This window comes from Lycorma delicatula, chromosome 9 (genome assembly GCF_047948215.1).
Source record: "Lycorma delicatula isolate Av1 chromosome 9, ASM4794821v1, whole genome shotgun sequence".
Taxonomy (NCBI): domain Eukaryota; kingdom Metazoa; phylum Arthropoda; class Insecta; order Hemiptera; family Fulgoridae; genus Lycorma; species Lycorma delicatula.
In genome coordinates, this window is record NC_134463.1 from 47118571 (window position 1) to 47143638 (window position 25068).

Here is a 25068-nt window from a genome sequence, read left to right on the forward strand (position 1 = left end):
AAAGAAAGTTTTTAAAATTCTTTTGAGCTGTGCAATTTAAAAAAATAATTAATAAATATCAATGTTTTTTTTTTTAAAAAATGAATATATAATTTAAAAAAAAAGAAAGTATGATTAACATACCACCTTCATATAATTATTAATAATTAATTTGGTAAAAAAAAGGGTTTGAACAGATAACCTGTGTGTTGAAATCATTCCTTTAATTTGTTTAAATAGTCATGAAAAAAAATTGTGTTGTAAAAGATGACTCTTGTTTGCTTGAATACTCATAGTTAAATTTTAAACAAATATACCAGGAAATGGAAGAACAAAAATAGATCAGTTTTGTTTTATTTTTATTGTAATGCTCAGACTGTTTTATGATAAAAATAGTATTTACAATAAAAGAGATGTTTTTTAATACATTTCGTTAGCTCATCAAAGGAAGTAAGTAAGTGTGTGTGTGTGTGTACACGTGGCTGTACTGAGTTTTGGGAATTAATTATTTCATTTTGTAGAAAATATACATTAATGATTATTGAAAGCAGTTTATTAGTATCAGTACGCTGTAAATTACTGGGTTTTATTTTTTTCCTTTTTAATGACGTATTAAATTAATATAATTTTCTTAATTACCAAATAAAATTAGATTCAGAAACTATATATTTATTTTTAATACTAAAACTTACATGGTAATAGCTACTAAAACAAAAAAATCCAATTATATCCTGGAACCTTAAAAATTGTACAGGTACTGGATTATTTATGTAGTTTTAGATTGTTTAGAATTCTGCTCTTATGTTAAATCCTTCAATTTTCTGAGAATATCTTGTTACTATGGAACTATCTGTAAGATTATGGTGCTTACGAAATTACTTATTTGTATATTTATATCTTTGTGCTTATTATGATCTTACTTTAAATAGGTCATGATTCAAAATCTGATGTATGATCGTAAAAGTCGTAATTAAGTAATAAGTAGAATTGATTGTGTATGTGTGCTTTTAGAAAGTTGCAATAAAGAAACTGACCTCACTGATAAACTGGTAGCAGCATGTCTGATTCTCATCCGGAAGGTCCCAGGTTCAAATTCAAGTCAGGCTGACATTTTTCATTCAGTATTTTACAAAATTTCGATTCTATGTTCCCACACAAAACTTGAAGCTTATCTGATGCATAGAAAAAGAAGAAATCTTCTTTTTCTGAATAAAAAAAAAGATGATTCGGCTTAAAATTAAAATATTTTTCACTGTCTAGACTGGTTTTTTTTTTTTAATGAAAAAGTCGGATGTTTTAAAAATATTATTTGTTTTCAGTTGATTGTATTATGTATCATAGAGATTGAAAGATAATCGCCGGCTGATGTTTCCCGGCATCATTTTTATGTATCTGGATAAAAGGAGATAACCGCTTGTGTTGTCGGCTACGCAAGATCAAACGATGATGTTTATATTTGTGCGTTTCAGCCTTGAATCGAACACATTAGTCGATCTGGATGTCAAAAAAAAACCTTCTCTAGTCCTCATTTAGAATTAATTCAATTCATGTTTTACCGATATGAAATTTAATTCCCTTACTTTTTTCTACATTATATAAATTAAATACATACAAATTTTTTTTTGTGAAAACATTTATGTAGATAAAAACAAAATTAGAAATCTGTTATTTAATAAATAGTTCAAAATAAGTAGGATTGGATAAAGAGATATTCTCAAAACCATCCAGATTTCAAAATGATTATATTGCCAATCTTTAGAGTAGTTCAATACTAGAAGGATGTAGTCTATTCCATGGAATTGTCGAGTGAATATTAGTATGTTTTTTAATATCTTTGTAGTAATTAATTCAAATATTTCTTCGAAATCAGACTTTTTTTATTTTCAAGAAATTTTAAAATGAACAAAATTAAGAAATAATTATTTCATCAATTTTTCCAGTAAACTTAACTATTCTTATAAAAGGTTATTTTTTTATAATGTCTCCGAAACTTGTAAAACTATGATTAATGCCGTAATCGAACGTACCGCTCAACTGTTCGGAGATATATGCCAATATATCTTGAAGCATTTGCTCATGCAGATTCACAATTTTGTGACGGGTTCTCCACGTAGATTCTTGTAAATAGGAATCTATCATTGGCCTGTTCTTTCAGCATTCCCGATTGTTTATATGTTTTTCAGCAGCCCAACTCGATCCTTCAAGTACGTACACCCGTAATCGGGCCAACGAAATTCGTACCGCATTTCAGAGATATTTCGTACTCCCTCATACATCCTCCACCTGTCAGATATAACGGTAGTACCGGGTAAAATGTTGGCTGCGATCAACTCTGTAAGTGTTTCCGCAGATCAGTCTAGTACAGCAGGTAAGAAACATATACTCGTTTCTTAGCAAACGCATCCAAACACCCACAGAGCATGATAAATTCGTCGTACATTATGTTTCCGCGTAAAAAAGTACGATTCATCGATTTTTATTGTGTCCACGCCTACCGATTCTGACCGGGTTAATAATTAAGGAATGAACTCAAACCTCCCGCAGATAATTCCAATCTGTGACCACTTCCGCTACTATGGCGAGTTCATCGGAACAGAATTTGGTCATAGCGTATTCCTTCCACCGGCAATCTTATCAGACTTGATTCTTCACCCACGCCAACGTTGACCGATTTCAATTCTCCTCGTAATACATTCTTTCGCGATGTAGAATTCCACTTTGCTGAAAGTACTACATTCTCTATCGAGTTAACTTTCGGGGCATGTTCAAACTACTGTACTTCTACTGCACCTCCACAAAAACTATACGCTAATAAAGTTGTGTATTTTCTGGTATAAAATAAATTATTTATAAACAATAAGAAACAATTCATTTGATATGAAGGCTAAAATTTTAATAACGTTGATAAAGAAGAAAATCTATATGAATAAAAACACAATCGTATAACTACTATCAAATTATGATAAGATAAATCTTATAAATACGAATTTCTAGGAAATTTTTAAAAAGAACCCTGAAAAAATGTTCCATAGCCAAATAAGCAGCAGAGACTTTACCGGCTGTGAGGTTGAGCTTGAATTAAAAATGTTGCTCTCGATGTAACCGCGAAACATCGGTATTATCTTGTATCTGGATACAAATCGCTTTAACTCTATTTTCTTTCTTTTTTACTTCCGGGGCCACCGTTATGTATTACTTCAGAGGATGAGATGAATAACAATTTTTGTAGCGTGTGTAAATGCCATGCCTGACCTGGATTTGAACCCGGAACCTCCGGATGAAACTGTAACTCTATTAAACGGTGTTTGGTCTGCTGATATGTTTGATGTTGTTGATGATTATCGTAAGTTTCACATCAGTATTTTTAAATTTATTTCCTTAAAACCCCTTTTTTGCAAAGTTTATATGTTTACAATAATTTAATAAAATAGTAAAATTATTTTATTATAAACCTTCTCTTTACCACTCATGAAAAGTTTAAAAAAAGTTTGTTTTTCGACTCATAGTGTTTTGAGCATTACAATAATAATTTTCTCGGGAAATAAATTACTACGGATGTAGTTTTTGGAATCTTTTTTTTTTGTAATTTATTTTTACCTTAAATTCAGATCTAGAGGGATCTCATATTTTATCAATTTTTTTTTAAAGGCGTAATTTTGTTTCTTAAAGATTTAGGAAACATAATTTTTTCTAAGTTCTAAACTAATTACACGGCTATGTTTTATCTATGAATTGTTAAAATAATTGGTTGATTTAATTCTGTACCTTTCGATATTTTTGATGATATAATATTACAATAATTTCTCTTTAAACTCGGATTTCTTTTATATATCGGAAAAATATTTGGTATTACATTAAAACCGATCAATAAATTTCTTTAAAATTTAATAGTTGACGGCATTAATTTTATAAAATTAATTTAAATTCTTATATAACTTATATTTCAAACTCACAAAATTTAACAACACAAAGAGCGTTGATTACATTGGTAGATAAAAAATGACGTGTTTGTCTTTATGTTTAAATCTGTGCTCTACCACTAGAGTACATCAATCAGTCTCTTAAACGTCTGAGCCATCCTGGCTATTATGACTTATTTTTAATGCAAATGTGATGGGATTTTGATGGCATGTGAAGAAAACTACTATCATAATAATATAAATAATGCAATTTTAGGTGTATAATAATAAATTGTAAAAGGTATATTTATAATTCTTATTTTACATGTTAAGGCATTTTTAGGATAAATATTTATATATAACTATTCATACATTTAAAAATAATTTTTTTTCCCGTAAATAAACTACTTTTTAAACGGTACTGGCAGCAAACGAAATCGTTTTTCACGACTGCCGAAAAAGGATTATAATATATTTAGAGTGTATGTATGCATCCAAAAAAATTACGAGGGTGATTTTTTTTTCAAGGTCCGATCGGTCACGAAATTAAAACCACAGTGAAAACAAAAAAAAATATTTGAAACAAGTACTTACATAGTTACGCTATTTCTCTACATAATCGCCAATCCGATTTAGACATTTGTCGTAGCTTGGTACCAATTTTCCAATACCCTCGTCATAGAACGGGCCACCTTTGTTTTCAGCCATGTTTCTACGCTGGTCTGCAGCTCGATGTCTGTGCCAAAATGTTGTCCTCCTAGCCAGCATTTCATGTGAACAAAGAGGTGAAAATCGGATGGAGTCAAGTCCGAGCTAGATGATGGGTGATCATACACTTCCCAACGAAAACGCTGCAGGGTCTTCTTTGTTACAGCTGCAGTGTGAGAATTTCGTTCATGATGATGACAAGAATTACTCTCACCTGTGACTGGTTAAAAATCAACGAATACGATTGGTTGGAATTTCGTGCCTGATAATGACAATTCCAACCAATCGTATTCGTTGTTTTTTAACCAATCATTAGGTGAGAGTAATTCTTATCATCATCATGAAACGTAAACGTAGTTCGTTGACTTCGCCGTCTGCGGACTCTTACCGGCGAAGTTCTAAGGAACTCCGTGATATATATTCCACCGTAGCAGCTCAATGGCTGAATTTAGATGTATTACCCTTCGTTGGAATCCTTACGTTACCGGGTGTAAACGTACTAAATTTCAAGCATCTGAAAAAAAATTGTATTGCACACAAATAACTCGTAAAATCAATATATCAAACGAAATTATCAATATAATTTCCAAGATGCAGGCAACGGGATGTTTTTAATACTTGGGCATTCAAACGAAATTAAATATTTTAACCAAGTCAAATTGGCCTAAAGCCTTCACGGATCTAATGGTAATGATCCGAAATTTAAGGGTTCGCAATTCTATATTACACTGTCGTGTAATGATCTGGACTGCCCGGACATCCTACTTCTGTTTTAGTTTGTTTTCTTTTTGGGAGTCGTGTTTTTTTATTTTCAACAGATTTAAAACTTGTTTAAAATACTCAATTAACGAAAATAGATAGCATTTTTAAGTTTCACGAATTTTTTAATTAATGCTGTAATTTTAATTTCCCAGCAAAATTATAAAATTTTCTAAGCATTTGGCACCGTTGGTAATATAATTTTATAATTCAAGATCCACTTAAGAACAATTTTCAAATATATTTCCAAGTACTTTCGGAGTCGCTACTCCATCAGGGATTTTTTATAAGATGTTAATTCAAAATTCATATGTAATATGTATTATTATATTTAAATTAAAATTTTTACGTTCATAATAGTCGGTCGTCAAGAAATAAAAAATAATTTATACGTCAATAAGACTGTACATCATACAGTCTTATTGACATATAAATTATTTTTTATTTCTTGACGACTGAGTATTATGAAGGTAATAATTTTAATTTAAGTATAATTATAAATATGTCATATGAATTTTGAATTAACATCATATAAGAAATCCCTGATGATGGAATATCGACTCCTAAAGAACTTGGAAATATATTTGAAAATTGTTGGTAAGAGAAAATTTAATTTATACAATAAAATAATAAAGATCTTGTCTGATTTTATAAATTACATTTGAATCACTTCATTTCTTATTATTTTTCTTGAAAAAAAATTTCTGAATTTTGTTATTGATGCTCTTAATAAATTTAAGTTTTAGATCACTCATTGTAATTATACGTAATTGAACAATGACAGCTACATATAGGTGTAAATAAAGCTGTTGACTTACTCTATCAGTCCCATTAATCATATGGTGTTGACGAATGTAAAGCACCTGAGGTACAAGAGAGGGCCTGGTCTGAGTTGCCTCATTTTCTGGTCAAGTTAGTATTTAATTGATTTTATTGGTTGGGATATTCAAGTGACATTGGTATATTATTCTGTATTAAACAAAAAAGGAGTTTAAAGATTGTCTTTTCTTATGAAAAATCAGCTTTACCAAACAGTGGTCTATATTATTTACATGTATCACCGTTAAAAATTGATTAACAGCTTAATTTTGTCTCTCGAAAACTGACTTTATGAAACAGCCTTGAAAAAATTTATACTTCAGATAGGAATATACTTTACATAATAAAAATTAAATAACGACAAGCTTAACTCCCCCAAAATAAAATAGTTCATATTGAACACCATAGGTCATTTATTTATTTAGTTACGATTGTTCCTTTTTTTTTTTTTGTTATTCTATCTGGCCAGTACCTCATCATTTTTTCTGATATCTCTTTCCTTCGTTCTTCAGAAAGTTCAGTTCATTTGTTTTTGCGTTTTGGAGCATCTTGGAAACTTTATTTTCATCTTTCAATATCCTCTTTAAAATGTCTTTTTCTCTTACACTTTCTTCAGTTATCTTCAGTTCTTTTAGGTTTTCTTAAACTTTAACCACCGAGTTGGTCTAGTGGCAAACTCGTCGTCGTAAATCAACTGGTTTCGAAGTCGAACTTCTCAGGTTCAAATCCTAATAAAGCTACTTTCATTCGGATTTGAATACTAGATCGTGGATACCGATGTTCTTTGGTGGTTGGATTTTAATTAACCATACGTCCCAGGTGTAGTCGACCTGAGTTTGTTGAAGACTACAAATTTACCGGTACAGTTACATTACACTGATAAGTCGCAAGTCGCTAATGTTTTTAATTATTGATGCGACTATAAGTAAAAGTATTAAAAGGTTTTCTTGGACTTGTGTGAATCATTTGCCTTTAGTTTTTAATTTTTTTTTTTTTTTTTACTTTTAAGACCATAATGGATCACTTTAGTTCATTTTTTTTTTGCAAGTTCTTTCGTTTCTTGCTGATTTGTTGTTTTTCAGCATTTCTTTTTTGCCAGTAATTTCTAAGGGTTTCAGATCTTCTTGCACTTTCTTGTTCAGAGTTTTTATTTTATAATAAACCTAAAATTTGTTTAGTCAATCTACAATTATTTATTCTAAATAAATGAGAGTAAATTGCAATTTGTCTTTTCCTTATCGTGTCTGAAACAGCTGTTTCAATTTTAGTATAAAGTTTGTTATTTGGAATTAATTTTTGTTTAACTTAATTATTTTGAAACATCTTTTTTTAGGAACTAAAAGTTATCTTATCATTTTTTTCCTAATTTTCTAGTAGATCTTTGTTACACAGTCTTAGAGTTTTTGCCGTATAGAGTGCTTTCGGATTTATCACAGTTTTATAATGTCGAAATATTTAGTTCCATGACAAAGGGTGTTTGTTATATGTGTTTTTCGTTAGCTGGAAATAAAATTCCAGTTTATTAGCTCTGACTGTTAACGCTTTTTTATCTTTTATTTTCTTTCTTTTTCCTGTTTAGCTTCCGGGAATTACCGTTTAGATAATTCTTCAGAGGATGATATGTATATGAGTGTGAATGGAGTGTAGTCTTGTACATTCTCAGTTCGACCATACCTGAGATGTGTGGTTAATTGAAACCCAACCACCAAAGAACACCGGTATCCACGATCTAGTATTCAAGTCCGTGTAAAAATAGCTGGCATTACTAGGACTTGAACGCTGGAACTCTCGACTTCCAAATCAGCTGATTTGGGAAGACGCGTTCACCACTAGACCAAACCGGTGGGTTAACGCTTTTTTATCTAAATTTCAACTGATCCACTCCGAGAATGGATACCAATTGTTATTTATACCAAGGAAATTCGGGGAGTTTTTATTATTAGTCAAAATTTTCGTTTTCTCAAACGCGATTTTTAGTTTCAATTTAGCTGCTTGTTTTTTTTTAATTATTTAATTTTTTTGTTCAACTTCATTCCAGTTTTCAGCTAATAATGCCATACCTTCAGCGGAAGTTAAATAGTTACCTTTAGTTCCAGGTTTTATTCCACTATTTTTGTCTAAGTACCTGTACCTATAGCTTAAAATTTTATTAAGAACTTCAAAGTAAAACAGTACGGTTTGATTTTCTTGCAAACGAAATCAATTTCATCATTCTTTCGAGAATGTATTATCTAAAATGTAGAAATTTCACACTATGGGTAGCAAAAGTACTGCAATTATCATTATTAGGAATTCCATTCACCCAATTAGCAATTTTAATTGAAATAGAACCATTTAAATTTACCAAAATTTAAATTGAAATGGTTTTTATCCATCCATTGATGGACGATTTAAACGATTATTCAATATTTTTGATGTCATACTAGGGTCACTCGTTACAGTCATTCGGTGGTTGCAGTCATTATTTAAAACAGTTTTGATTAAATTATTATTTAATTGCAATGACGCAATTATCGTTTATAATTACGATTAACGCGTTCGTTACAAAGCCAATCCTTTTCTGGCTAAATGGTTTTAGTTACCCTCATCACCTTTAGGTCTTTAGGGTGTAGGGGACTCTTACAAAAAATAAATTATTATATGATAGGAGCATTTGTTTGCTAAATTTACGTATTTTAGTATTTCATTGTTTATTCAATAGATATTTTTATTAAAACTTCACTTTTGAAACTAGCTGTAAAAAAAAATTGATGGCCGCCATTTTGGTTAGAATTGTCGTAGTCTGATGATATTTTTCGAAATTTTTGATAGACTTTTATAACCTCTACAATGGTCTACCTCAATCCTACTGCTCATACCGGGGTTCCCTGAATGCTTCCGGTACAATGGTCTTGCAGAGAAAAATAGATCGTTTTGATGTTTGGAGCATTTGATAATTTTATTTTTATGTGTTTCACTGTTGATAATTTATTTAAGAAGAACTATAGGTCACTTTTGAAACCAAGTGTAAAAGAAAAAATTGAAAAAATTACATGACCGCCATTTTGGTTAGAGTTATACTAGGTCGTAGAATTTTATATCAAAACTTTTTTCAATCCCCTTTACAATTATGACATAATCCTCCTAACCTTTTCATTTAATAATTTTGAGCTACTTCTTAAAAAGCTTGTGGGTGTGGGGGTCTCATATTGAAATAAGTAGTTTCGAGGCAGCAGAATTTAAATTAAAATTTTTTTATGTTTAACGTTTGTAAAGTTATTTATGAGTTTGTATTCTTTATGAATGATTTGTGCATATTCTAATTGTCCCTTTCTGGCGAATTTCAATTAATTTTGTTTTCCTTTTATTTAATTTTAAATTAAATTAATACATGTAATTAATTCGTCTCTAATAAAATATGTTTAAAATGCATTCTTTTTTGGGCTGGCTTTGTTGGAAATCAAATAAATAATTCTTCACCTGAAATATTTTATTTAAAAAAAAAAAATTACATATTAAATTTTTTTAAATATTTATTTTAAACTTTATTGAATTACTGAACTTTATTAAATTAAAAAGATTTTTTTTTTGGCTCTGAAATCCTAAAAAGTATCACCTTAAATACTTTTCCTTTTCCTAATAAAATATTCTCATTTGTTTATCATTCGGTTATATAACTTTCCTTTTAAAAATATGATAAGATAATATTTTTTAACACGAGATGCGTCAAATAACAAAAGAAAAAGCGTAACAATTTATCTCAAAAAGAAGTATTCACTGAACTGTATCTTTGACGCGGAAGGAAGTCAAAAGGATATCTTATAGCACACGTTAGAAAGTAGATGGAAAAGCGGGAAGGACTGCTTTGTTTGTTGTCTTTTACTCATTGTAAACGGAAGGTATTGGCTTCCATCGAGGCTGGCTATTTGCCAGTCTTTATACATATTCTTTCAAAAAAAAAAAAAAAAAAAAAAAAATGGTAATAAAACTTCTAAATTTTAACCGCAGTTTTAAAACTTGTGTTTTAGAACTATATAGTCATTAAAAAGTTAAAACTACAACTCAACATTTGTATGATTTGCAATACTACGCACTCGGCTTTAAGATTATTGTAGTTTGATATATAAAAAAAAAAAAAAAAAATTGTATAAAAATGTAACGGAATTGCGGCGGTCATATCTCATTTAAAGTGTTTTCTCTCGATCTTTGTCACGGACTTATGAAAAAAAAACTAATACTCGATTTCACTCTGTTTTTGCCGATTTTTTTTGTTTATGACACTATTTGTAACCTTTATTTACCACAATATGCAAACATTTGGGTTTAATCCAACAACGACAATCTTATAGTTTTTTTTTCTGCCAAACAGTGCTTATAATTTACCAGATTTTCATTCCAAATTTACAGAAAATCATCTAATCTTCAATATATTACAGAAAAATATTAATTTTTAAATACTTTTAAATCGATTTCTTGCATATACATTTGTTGCAAATAGATCAAACATTCAACTTATTAATTAATATACAGAATGATATTAAAGTATGGAAACGGGCACTTATTTAAAAACTAACAAATACTAGAATTTAGAAACAAATGCCGATCTATATAGTAACAAATTATTACGTAATTGTATATTTGAAATTTTTTTCTGCTAACTCAGATTAGTCGTATTAAATCAAACGTTTTATTTATTATTTTTTTTAAATATAAACGTGTACATATACATGATTTTGATGTAAATTTTCATTTTTTTAATGATACCAGATAACAGTGCTGAAAACAGTTTCTAAATGAATAGTTGTGTATTAAATTGGATTCATCCTAATCCGATTAATTTATTACTGCATATGACGGCTTAAAAAAGAGTATGTTTTAACCTCATAAAACCATAATATCTGTCAAAAGAAAAGGCAAGAATATTCAGCTCTTTGCTGGCTTTTTTATTATTATCACACGTGGTTTATACTGATAAAAGAAATGTCATTGAAGAACGATTTACATGTTTTAATATTAAATTTTCTAGGCGGTCACAAAAACAAAGTAACAGTTACAAAAAAAATTGGATTTATAATTAACTGGAAAATAAATTATTTGAATTAAAATAGTTTACTTGAATTAAGTAAATTATATTTCAGTAACCAAGCTTAGAATTTGAATTTATCAGATGTTTGTGTTAAGCCATTAATAGAGGAATGTTGCCAAATCAAATTCAGTCCTTTAACAGTGATATAAATTCTATTATAGTATGCATATTTAAAGAACTGACTTGAACAAGTGGAGTATTAAGAAATAAATTAATTGGAGAGGGGGTTACGGTTGCTATGGAAACGTTCACAACTGGGCAACGTAAATTAATTACTGTGGAACACATGCTTAAGAGAGATTGGCTTAGTTTCGATAGCGATTACTACCTCTACTAAATAAGTCATCTATCAGAATCCCACCAAACCATTCTTTGAATAATCGCTCGACCAATTCTAATCGACTGAACCTTATGATGTTGGGAGCTTTAATTCAATTTTATGAATAACCTACTACCTTTAGTAGTTTATTAAAATAACTGTTATTTTTAGACCCCTGAGATATGTTTCTCAGGTCTCTACAAATAACATTTGTTATTAACTGCATTTAATTTTAGTTTTATTATCACACAATAACATTCTTTTAGCTCAGTTATTGTGTGGCAGTTTTTTTTTTGTGGGTGTATAATAGTGCTCTCTAAACTTCAAAGAAATACCGCCCCAACACGCTGCGTTGTGATACGGTACACTAATTTTGGGGTTACTCCGGCTATTATCGGACTACTCAGTGTTGAAACCATCATCGCCATCTGGGCTGTGTTATACTTAACTGCGGGATCCGGCTCAGGGGAGAAGGAGAAAAGATGGGGTTATGTAAAGACCTATCGTGTTATGACAGGATCAGTATCTGGAATGATATTTACGTATCCGTTAAGATGGAAACGCGCTTCGTCCGACATCCACAAGTTTTCGATAAAACCGGGCTACTCATTGATTTTTCTTATCGTTTTCTCACAGAACTACTACTGCTACAGATAGTCCGTTTGTTTTAACTGCTGCACAATTTTCCCTGTGCATGGACAGATTTGTAACTCCTGGTAGATTATTCGTTGTACGGTTGTTCGGCTGTTGAGTTTACGAGCAGAACGTCGATCGCTTCTTTTGAACGAAATCCCGAAGAGCTTGAATATTCTTTGGAGTTCTCTAAGTTCGTGGAACCCCTAATGGTTTCTTCTTTAAAGCTGAATCCGTCTCCTCAAAATTCTCAGTCAATGTGTTTTCACCTCGTAAAGATGACCGCATAGAAGATAGAACACGATCATGATCTCCTAAATTGTTGTGACGCATAAGTTACCTGCGAGCAGCAGTCAAATTGTCACCATTTTTTTAATACGCCTTTACTGCAAACGCGCGTTTTGAACCAAATTCATTGATTCATTGTTATTAAACGTCACGGTTGTCCCTACCGCAACAGCACATTCATGAAGTACTGCAACTTTTACTCAAGTACCTCAGCATATTCCAAAATTTCATGTTTTCCTAGTCTACTATGTATTTGTGGTGTTTTAATAGGTGGTATCCTTGATGACACCCTACGTTTTATGCAGAACATTAAAATGACTGATATCTTCTGATGAAATTACGTATAAAGCTTTAATGAACTCCTTCTAGTTGCTTTTAAATAGTTTACATTCTGTTTAAATTTAACTTGTGTTTGGCCGATCTCCATGGCTGAGTAGAAAGCGTCTTGGCATTTCATGCGGAAGTCCTGAGTTCAAATCCCCCGGTAAAGAATGGTATCTTTTCACACGCTACCAACTTCCATTTCTACCGGCCTAATGACCACAGCTTTTGGTGTTTGGTCTTTCATATTTAAAAAAAAGGGAAAAAAGAAACTTGTATTTGAATTCATATTTTATTACGTTTTTATTTTTGGTTTTGATTCTTTAGTTTACGCCAATGATTACCGATGGCGATCTACATTTTTAATTACACTCTTACGTTTTATTGTAATGTAATCTATTTTGACGTCCTTGTACGAAGTAAACTACGAAAAATTTAGGTTTTTAGATTTCAACAGAAATATCCATTTTCACCATCTCTGAATCCACTTTGACTAGTTTCGGTCTGACGTCTGTACCTACGTACGTATGTATGTATCTTGCATAACTCAAAAACGATTATCCATAGGATGTTGAAATTTTTTATTTAGGACTGTAGTAGCATCTAGTTGTGCACCTCCCTTTGTGGTTGCAACCGACAGGAACAAAAGTGTCCAAAATAGTCCTAAATCGAAAAAATTTGGATTTTTGACTTTTTCTTATCTGCAGTAATAAGCCCTCATTGAGAGCTTTTTAGCAGTATATCATAAGTGGTAATTTTTTTTTTTATTGGTTCCAGATTTATAGTCAAATAAAATTTTAATTAATGAAATATTTGGATCTTACAAGGGCCACATCGATTCGAATCCGACTTCATATATTTTTTTTAACTTTTTTTTTAATTTAATTTTATTGATTGATTTATAATTAACCTCTTATGGTAAAAACTTTTCTACAATAAATAATAATAAAAAATAACAGAAGTTTAATGGAATAAAATTATATGTAGTTTTCATTTAAAAAAATTAATGTGTATATGTAATTTAATAAGCGTACAAGGAAGTCACGTAGTGTCCACATCAGATTTTTTCTGGTCTTGTGTTTTTATTGAAATTATATACGTGGCAATTTTGTTATCGTGGTATTTTCTATTGAGTGTTGTTTAGTTATGAGATCATACTGCATTTATTTTTATTATTTTTTTTAAGAGTTCGGTTTTTAACTAGGGTAATGATAACATTTACGTATTTTTCACGCAAAAAGAAATCTCAAAAGCGTGAAAGCAGATTCTTTCATATAACATTTTGCTTTGGATCGTTAAATGTTACATCCTACAAAAAACTTTGCTTTTTACGAAAGAGTAAAAGCTGCGAGCAGCATTAGTATATGCTCAGGTTTTCTAAAAAGAAGATTCTATTCCCGGAATTGTGCTGTGTGTGAAGCTTTTCAGTTCAATTTAAACCCTTCCGTAACCTACCTCATCAGGTTTTTATTTCTATTTTTGCCTTTTAACTTCTCACCTAGGTATAAATAATAAAATATCCAAAAATAATCTGTACTATATAAAGTAAATATTTAATATTTTAAAAAACTTAATGATTTTTTATTTTATTATTTTTTTTTTTGTTACTCGCATACCATTTTTAAAGAATCAAGTTTTAAGTAATATTCTCCAAAAAACAGAGTTTTCCAAAAATTACAAAAGTTCTAACTTTTCATTTTTTTGGTTCTTTTATCAAATACTGGCGCCACTGATTGTTTGAGATTATTTATTAAAATACTCAGTTTACTTCTTTTTAACAATATACCAATGGTATTTAATTAAATACTTCGAACGGAAAGGATAAGAGTAAATTTCCTTATCACAAAGAAGTTAGCTGGAAATCCGTTTATAATACACTGTAGCTTGTTACCTAGAATTGCTTCTGTGCATTTATCGAATAAGCGGTTTAATTTCGCTATCGAGATTTAATACGAATATTTGGAATTCGCTTTCCAACGAACATGTTGCAATTTAGTTTCAGCAACTGCGTGGCATTCTACCAGGAACCAGGCCATGTCGCAGTAGAAATGCTATGCTTCTTTACTGACGGTGTTGAATGTCATTATAACATCATACTTGCCGGTCGAAAATCAACATACATAATGGTTGAAACATTAGAACCTCAGCTTCGTTATCGTCATACGTTTTTGTATATTGTTGGGCGTTAGAACAGTCATGTATTGCTTGGTGTCCCCTTGAATCGAGTGTGGAACCCTAATACAATAGTCGATTGAAATAATTTAACTAGAGAAGTACGGGTCGAGTATATTGAAGAGTACAAGCAAGGTAAAATTGATGGAAGGGGTACGGTCGTCGAAATCGATGAGAAGCTTTTTTGGAAGCACAAAAATCATGCTGGTCGCGTCTGTTCCCAACATTTGGTTCTCGGCGGCATTTGTCGAGAAAACGGTGATTGTTTCGTCTAGAAAGTTGACAAATCGATCCAATCCCTGATGAATGCTATCAAAAATAATGTTAATGATTGGGAAAATACTGTTCTCGAATTCCTGACGTACATACCAAACCAATATACTGGAAATGAAAAGGTTCCATCATTATACTGTAAATCATCGAAACTATTTTGTTGGCTCAACAGTGTTCATTTTAAAATTTTTGAACGCTTGTGAGGGTCGCTGGAATTGCAGAATAAAAGGTAGAATGGAACTGCCAGGCACTGAATCCTACTTCACTGAATTTATGGCGTTGCTTGATAAGAAGACAATAACTGTTCCAGAAAATACTCGATGTAATATGAAATGCCTGAATGCTGGAATTCGCTAGTAGTCGGTAAATAAATTTTCTGTGACCATTATGTTGAAATAATACGTTTCGTTCGAAAAAGCCACGGATTTGAAGGAAACAAGTAGCAGCTCCGGAATTCGATAACATATTAAATTACATATACACATTTTTTTTTAATGAAAAGTACATAAAATTTTATTTCATTAATAACCTCAATATTCTTTTATTGTTATTATTGAATTTTTATTTATTGTAAACATTTTTTTTTACACTCAGAAGTTAATAATTATTAACAATTTAATACTTTTAACTTAAAAAAAAAGTTAAAAGTAAAAACGGAGATAAAGTCGGATTTGAACTGATAAAGGAGGATTTGAACCGGTGTGCCTTCCCCTTGTAAGATCCAAATATTTCATTAATTAAAATTTTATTTGTCTAAAACTCTGTAACCAATGAAAATAAGTATCACTTATGATATATCGTTTAAAAGAACTCAATGAGGGCTTATTACTGCAGTTAAGAAAAAGTCCAAAATCCAATTTTTTTGGATTTTGGGCTTTTTTGGACACTTTCGGTCCAGTCGATAAAAAAAGAGTTGCACAAGTAGGTGTTACAACAGTCCTAAATCCAAAATTTCAGCATCCTACGGCTAATTTTTTTTGAGTTATGCAAGATATATACGTACATACTACGTTCGTATGTACAGACGTCACGCCGAAACTAGTCAAAATGGATCCAGGGATGGTGAAAATAGATATTTTCGTTACAGTCTGAAAACCGAAATTTTTTGCGATCACAATACTTAATTCGTACAAGGAAATAAAAACGAGAAACTAATTTAATACTATTTGTAGTAAGAATGGTCTGATTTTTTGCCCATACGAAAGGCACAAATTTTATTTCATATATAACTTTCTATATATTTGAAACTTGATAAAGCATAAATATTTACCTATTCTAGGATTTTAAATATATATTATTATTCGATGACATATCATGTTATTATTACTATTTTTTCAGTTATAACAATAATATTTGTTAGTATATGCATGTTATCTACGAAAATATCAAAATAAACATTTATATTGTGAAATAATTTTGTAATAGTTGGATCTTTATAGAAGATACATACATATGGAAGTATATTTCATTTTATTTGAAGTAATTGTTAGATTTGGATTATTACGTTTTAATTACTCTTAACGTTACTAGAATCATTATTTATAACATGAATAAATTTTAATTCCTTTTTAATAAAAATTACTAGAAGTAATAAAGAAAAAAAGACTTCTCAGTTATTCAAAAAATGTATAATTTAATGTTCTCAAAACTGCTAGTTTTTATATATCAATCCGAATTTTCATGAACTGTATATAAATAGATTTTTTAAAAGCGAAGAATGGTGAAGTCGATAGAAGTAATCATTTAAACTACTGTATTTGTTCTATATTAAATCTATATATATGGATTTAAAGTACATTTATGGAACTTCTCTCTCAAATATAATATATATGTATATTTCGGATGATATTCTTAATGAAGTATTCAGGATGAACAGCAAATCCTTATTAGACGAAAATTGCAAAAAGAATTAATTTAACAGTGCATAACAATTTACATACCTAAATCTTAACGTTGTCTTCAATTGAATTATTTACCTATAAATCAGTTAAAAAATATATTTTAAAATTTATTAATTTAAGATAAAAAAATAATAAAATGGTATTAATAATTAATTACTTTCCCTGTCGTTTAGTGATTTTTAGAAAAAATTAAATCCTTTGGATATATTTTAACAACAAATATTATTATACTTCACATACTGACCCCGTAGGGGAAGACACCCTTCGCCACTCCCTCCGTTCCGAGCTCTTATGAGCTTACCAGGGGTCATCTTTGAATCCTCGGCTTTTGACATATTCCAGTTCAGTTCACCAGGATACCATCGATGCGAATATCACGAGTAATATTCCCATCGGTGTAGTATTAAATGAACCCAAAGCAAAACACATCTCACCGAGTCTTAAGCAAGACTGAAAATACCTAACTCACAAAGGAATTGAACTTCCTATCCGTAGAAGGTAAAAGTGAGTCCAACAACACGAAACATAAAAATATTACACGGAACAATAACAACGCAGTAACATCAAAACAAAACAAAGGACAAGAACAACAAAAACATAATTTATAAAATAATACATGAACAAAAATGGAATAAAAGAGAAATCCAAGCAGAGCTCTAATTCCCTCAGCAGTCCTTTCCTTTGCTAAGTACACTGCAAAACTGCCCACTACTGCCCATTTGGCCTGGCTCCTCCAGTTTCCACAGACATCCAACGCCGACCCGATAAGATCAAGACGACAAATGGTCTCCTTACGTATTAACTCGTATTTCGAGCACTCATAAAGAACATTGTAGGTGTCATCCAATCGTCTACACTGAGGACACATCCCAGAATCTACCAGGCTGAATTTCTGCAGTCTGTCCCTAAAAGCTCGATGGGCGGAAAGAAAATGCGTCACATATTTATTATGGTGCACCCAAGAGGCGTTCCGCAAACCAACAACATTTGGAGAGAGATCATGCATATAACGCCCACCACCTGTCTCATCCCATCTGGCCTGCCGCAAGGCATTGACATGTTGTTCAATTTCTGGAACTTTATCCGAAGTCAACTCACCGGACTTTTTAGCAACATACCGCTGCTGTTTCTCAGACGCAATCAAGTATATCGGTTTTACGCCTGCAATCACCAAGACTGACTCCTGTGAAATAGTACAATAACCACCTGTTACAGTTAACAATATTAGGGGTTGAGCCCTTAATAACATGTCTCGATAACTTTTATATTTTAGCCTATCAGCCCAAACAGGTGTCGCTTACAGCATAATAGCCTCGCACACGCTTTTATACAGAATGCTTGTGGTGTTAAAGTTAAGACCCCAATCAGGACTGAACAAACGGTGAATACCGAAGAAGGCATTGCAAGCCTTCTCCGCGACGTACTGAAGATGTTTTATAAATAGCAGTTTCTCATCAAGAAACATCCCGAAGTAATTTTGAACCTGAACATACTTTATAAACTGCCCTGCCAAACAGGGACACGCCGACTCACTGCCAAGCATCATCGTGGTTTCCCGGGCTAAACGTCATCTTGTGTTGATGACCCCACAGCTCAAGTATCCTGAAACCGGAGTGGCTCACAGTTCAACCTCCCTCCGCGAGCATCCTTCGACCAGCAGGAGCCCATCGTCAGCATAAGCCACGATGCAACACCCGCTGGGCAACCTCAGCCGCAGTAGAGAGTCAAACTCCACCACCCACAATAATGGATCCAACAATACAGCAATACATCCTGACGACTGAAGTAACTTTGCATAACTTGCGATTCGCTTACAGTACATTATCTTTTTTGGAATTGGTAAACAGCAGAAGGCCACTATAGATTATTAAATGCTCCGGAAATGTCTAGGAAAATCCGCAGCACATATTCCGTCCACTGGTTGTTGCCTCACTCATCACACGGAGTATGGAGCCCTCCGTACCCTTTCCGGACGAAACCCGTACTGATTCTCCATCAACAATCTTTGCGAGGTTAACCTTTCATTAATGCGCAGATAAAGAACCTTTTCAAAGAACATCTCAATAGTAACGAGAGGATTTTACTCTTATTAGAAAAACTTTAGTTTTGTTATCAAATTAACCGAACATATATTTTAATATAAAATTTCTATCAATGAAAATTAAAGCAAATTGAATTAAAATTTTCTTTATAATTTAAAAAAAAAATGTGATAACAATTTTGCAATTTAATCGTTGAGGATGACCTTTAGTTGTTAATTTCTGGGGGGAGAAAGACTGGAAAATGTTTTTTGAAAGAGTTTTTTTATAAAAACTTTTTTTTTAATTTTAATACTGTTCCTTCCCGAATAATAGATAAGATCTGATGTCCGGAGAAACATCAACTTGAAATATAAAAAGAACAGACAGAACATGCTTAAATTAAAACAAAATATATTTTTACATAAATTTATATGATACAAAAAAATAACACAAAATTTTGTTATTACTTTAATAAAATAAATAAATAAATAAACTTTTTAAATTTAATTTAAGTTTTGTTTTAAATTACAATGTCATTTTACAACTTTGTATAACTTTAGGTATATTGATGCAAAGTTTAATAAATTAATGTAATTTTAAAAGTTAATTTCTCAAATTTTACTCAAGTTGTTCTAATCTATGAAAAACTTTAAACTGACTGTTAGTTACTACTCGGATATACTTAATAACAACAACTCTTTTACAAGTTAATTTAATTTAAAAGAAAAAAAAAACATATTAATTCGACCGATCTAATTTAACTGTTTTTGTAAACTTGTGTAATTGATGTAGTATAAATCGTTTTACAATGTAGACGATTAAACATTTTCATTCTGCCCGCATTGGTTTTTCTAGATCAATTTCCTTCTTGTTGTAAACTTAATAAAAAGTTTTATTCAAAAGGAAATTGTGTTGGCTAATGAACTGAAAATAGGTAACTTAATTTTTTTTTTAAAAATGATTTTAATTTTTTTGTTTCCATAACAAGTTTGTTATTTACTTTTAAATCGTAATCTCATAATGGATTTCACTTCAATCCTGAATAACCTTTGAAAATGAGAAAATATTCCAACAGCTACTTCTCAAGAAGTGTAAATTGTGAAATCCGATTCAGTAAGATTTTTAATTTAGAAGCATATTTTTTAATACTATTTTTCTTAATGTTAAAAGGTGTTCAACCGACATTTAATACAATTTTTTTAATTTTCAAAGATATTAAATCAACAAAATTTTCAAATTCATTGTTATTATTTATACGGATCGTAGAAAAATTATGAAATCTCCCCTTTTACTTTCCTGTCCAGATAGCGCTATAGCTCTAGAAGGGAAAGTATTGTAATCGGTCCAACTTGGGCATATGCGTTTTTCACCGGATCTTGATTTTTTGGCACCTAAGAAAACCAAAACACCGGATAGAAATTTTCCGGATGTTAATGTTCATATGAACATGTGTGTGTTCAGTGTTGTCATTTAAATCACCTTATATCTCCAGAACTACTGGACCTATTTGGGTGATGATGGACCGATGGCTAATTAATATTGATGACGCTGAAAGTATGTTCCATGTGATTACATAATTTATGATTATATATATAAATGATTAAGTATAATGCTTTATATTATTGGTCTTAACATAGTGATAGATATTTTACATATATAACATAATGGGTAGCACTGGATGAAAGTTTTATTAGTATACATAAATATTTGACGACGATTGATCTTCTCTATACTTAACTGCAGAAAAGATAAGTTTCCGCCAGAATAAATCATGAATTGAACCAAACCTAATTCTCCTGTATAAGATGAAACTGTTTCCTTTTTGTCCTCTTACTCTCTAACTAAACAGATTAATTTTGGCCAAACCTAGGCCATTGATGCCTTTAAATTTTCAACTTAAAAGGCCAGGGAGGTGACGCTGTATTGTATGATCACGCTTGTATCTCGAGATTTCGCCTAATTAAAGCCATATTTTTCTTACGCCCATTTGTTAAAAATTAAAAAAAGAATTTGCAAAAAAAATCTGCAAAATGGCAACCCCCTACAAAAAGATGCTCTAAACTATTTCTATGTTGTGACGTCACGTGAGCGATATAATTAAATAAATGAATAATATTTAAAGTGTAAAAAATAATTCGGTCTGGCTGGGTCTCGGATTAGATCGCCCGTTTTCTCGGTACCTGAAGCGTTAAGCCTCGCGGCTTCACCAGTCTGCCGACCGTACAAGTGAAACTTGTTTCTATGTATGTTGTGAAATTACATTAGTTTAGACCATCGCCGACAGTACCGCCATACCCGCTTGAATTAAATATGATATGTCGCGCGCTTTAGTTAGAATCAATGAATAAGATAAACGAAAGAATATGACATTTAAATAAAATATAAATATTTTAAATTAAGATGTGTGTATGTGTGTGTAAGCCGCTGGTCACGCTGAGCATCTCGAGATTTCACCTGATTAAGGTAATCTGTTTACATTAGTTAACAATTAAAAAAAACAATATTTTTAAAAAAAGGTTTTACAAAATCTTACCCCCTCCCCAAAAAATGTTCTAACCTTATGTTGTGACGTCACAGGTGAGCGGTAGAATTTAATAAATGAATAATATTTAAAGTGTAAAAACATAACTAGGTCTGGCTGGGTCTCGAAATCAATCGCCCGATTGACTTGGTACCTGGTTCGTTAAGAATCGCAGCTAGTGCCGACTGTACAAGCGAAATTTGTTATATGTATGTTGTGAAATTACCTTAGTTTAGTTAGTTCCGACCGTCGCGCCTATTTCCGCCCCACCCATGCGAATTAAATACGGTATGCGTACGCGCTGGAATCATTGAATTAAATAAACGAAAAAATATGACATTTAAATAAAATATAAATATTTTAAATTAAGGTGTGTGCATGTGTGTGAACGCCGGAGATTAGAAACAAGTCACAGTTGTAGGAGTTCCCAGAACGTGACGGAAAAATCCTACAATTGTGTTGTCATTTTTTTTACAAGATGTCGTATCCATAGGTAACAAAAAAACAAAATAAATAACATTTTTATAGAAATTAAAATTTTAATTTCCCAGTGCTAAATTACTAAGAATAATTCATATGATATTTTGAAAAATATCGTAATCAGGGTTTGTTTCTTTGTTGGTTTAGGCGTTGTCTTACACATACGTGACTCTTGTTTGTGTAATTAATACAGCTTTATTTCTCTCCAGCTCTGAATCATCAACCCGTAATGTGTAATAAATTAGAAAAAAATTCAGGGTATTGATAAAACAATGACTGTATATAATATATGAATTAAATTAAAACAAAAATGCTTACAGGTATTTTGCTGCCAGGAAATGATTCATGTAAAGTAATTTTTGCGAGTAAACAATGTTTGTAATTTATCCCCACAAGAAAAAAAAAACCAAGAAATAGGTGCGGACTTCTTGGAAGCAGGATATAAAGTCTTCTCGCCCTATCTATCTATCTGGAAATTTCATCATTTATAGCCTGGCTTACAATACATTACAGTGTAGAAGCCATTTACTTGAAAATCAGCTAGAAGTACATTTACCAAATACTTGAAAATCAGCTAAAAGTACATTTTCGAGTTTATCTGGTCGAGGAAAGTCATTTATTTAGTCATTTAACATATCAAGAAAAATATTTCCATTTATAGTATTACTACAGAGAGTTGTTTCCGATGCACGGCTTACACACATACAGAAACAACTTAATTAAAAATATTTATCACTTTATTTAAGCATAATATTGTTTCGTTTATTTTATTCAATGATTCAAACTAAAGCGCGCACGCTTACCATATTTAATTCAAGCTGGTGTGGCGGTACTAGAGGCGATGTTCGACACTAACTAAAGTAATATAATTTCTACTAAACATACATGGAATAAATTTCGCTTGTACGGTTGGCAGACTGATGTAGTCGCAAGGCTTAACTCATCAGGTACTGAGATAAGGGGCGATCTAGTCCGTGACCCAGCCAGACCGAATGATTTTTTACACATTAAATATTATTCATTTATTTAATTCTACCGCTCACCTGTGACGTCACAACATAGAAATAGTTTAAAGCATCTTTTTGTATGGAGTTGCCATTTTGCAGAAGTTTTTTTTGCAAATGTTTTTATTAATTTTTAACAAATGTGCGTAAGAAAAATATGTTTTTTTTAATTAGGCGGAATCGCGAGATAATGTGGGTGACCTTACTCTACAGCCCTTGACCTTTTAAGTTGAAAATTGAATTTCATCAATGCCTTGTACATAGAAGTAATCTGACCAAGTTTTGTCAAAATCGGTCCAGTAGTTCTGGAGGTATAAGGTGATTTAGATGCCAACACCGAATACACACGTACATAAACATCCGGAAAATTTCCAACCGGTGTTTTAGTTTTTCTGTTACTTAGGTGTCAAAATGTCAAGATAAGGTGAAAACCGCATATGCCAAAATTGGATGATTACAATACTTTCCCTTCTGGAGCTATAGCGCTATCTAGACGGGAAAATAAAAATGTGAATAATAAGCAAATTCGAAAATTGTGTATAACATTAATATTGATGCATTAATCTATCAGCGTTACGTTAATTATTTTTCTTTTTTCACTATTTGCATCTTTTTCGGCTTTTACATCTGTGAATTAAATGAGTTACAAGAGGACCGATCTGTAGCCGTCATTGTAGATTTGAATATCCACGTGAATTTTGATAGCTTGGAATATAGATCTTTGACCATACATATTCAACTCGATGAAAAAGGAATGGTAGTGAACCTCACCATTTCCATTAAGGTGTTTCACAGCTGTCTGGTTTTAGGCCAGCAAAAAAAAGGGAGTTCAATTCAAACAGTTCTGTATGTTTTGACGGTTCTAATGTGTTTTTCTCTTTCAATGCGCAACATAAATACATAATGAGAAATGCAAAAGTTAATTCAATTTCACATTTCGAAGGAATTTTTTTTTTTCAAAATTAATTAATTGACACAATTTATCGCTACAGGATGACACCTGGAAAGAAATCAATGAAATTAATTAATTAAACGTGACAATGTTAAAAAACGTAGATAAGATTTGTGATGGCAACGGCGCTTCATCTAATAATGCATTGAAATAAATTCGAGTCGTGCAGTTTCCAACTCAGTATTATCGATCAGACATTTATCTTAAAATTTGGAAAATTTTGTAAATGACTAATAATTTTCCATTTAAATAATAAATCTTATATCTAAACGTAGAAATTTTATCATCAGTCTATTTACCTTAACGTTATCCTTTAGTGCATAAATATTTTTTTTCTTTTGCTTGATGATATCATCACATACGAGGAGGATACTTGAAGTTTGCGTATGAGATATGTAAACAGAATTTTGTATCGTATTAAATGTGCCATGCCTAATCGGGATTCGAATCCGGGACCTCCGGATGAAAGGCTTTATTGTGCTTTCAGTCGCATCAAATTTCTTATCTTTTGATTCTCTATTACTACATTGAAATCGGTTCCGATAAAATTGCTTGAGCCAGAATCAATGGCTTCGTTCATTTATTTATTTTTTTTTAGTTAGATTATGAATTAAAATAATTGCGACGGATTCACGTCATGAGGCTCCTCATTTTCATGTTATATCTAGGCGCGAGGTTAGGCTTCTAGCTTAGTTCCTGAGGGCGACGTGTTAGCTGCAGGTGTCCGTTGTCTTCATTCTGAAGGCATAAACACGTTAAAACTACCTCGGGGTGAATTTTACCAATGCAGTCCCTAGGGGCATCTGCATCGATGGCATCTCTGCGGGGCCTGGACTGAAAGCTGTGGTGCGCAATCAGTTTGAGGGCGAGAAGATGTCCTCCGTTAAAGCCACTATTGGCTAGGAACGGAGGTGGTGGTTTAGCGACCGGACACGCTACGAGGTGGGATCTTCT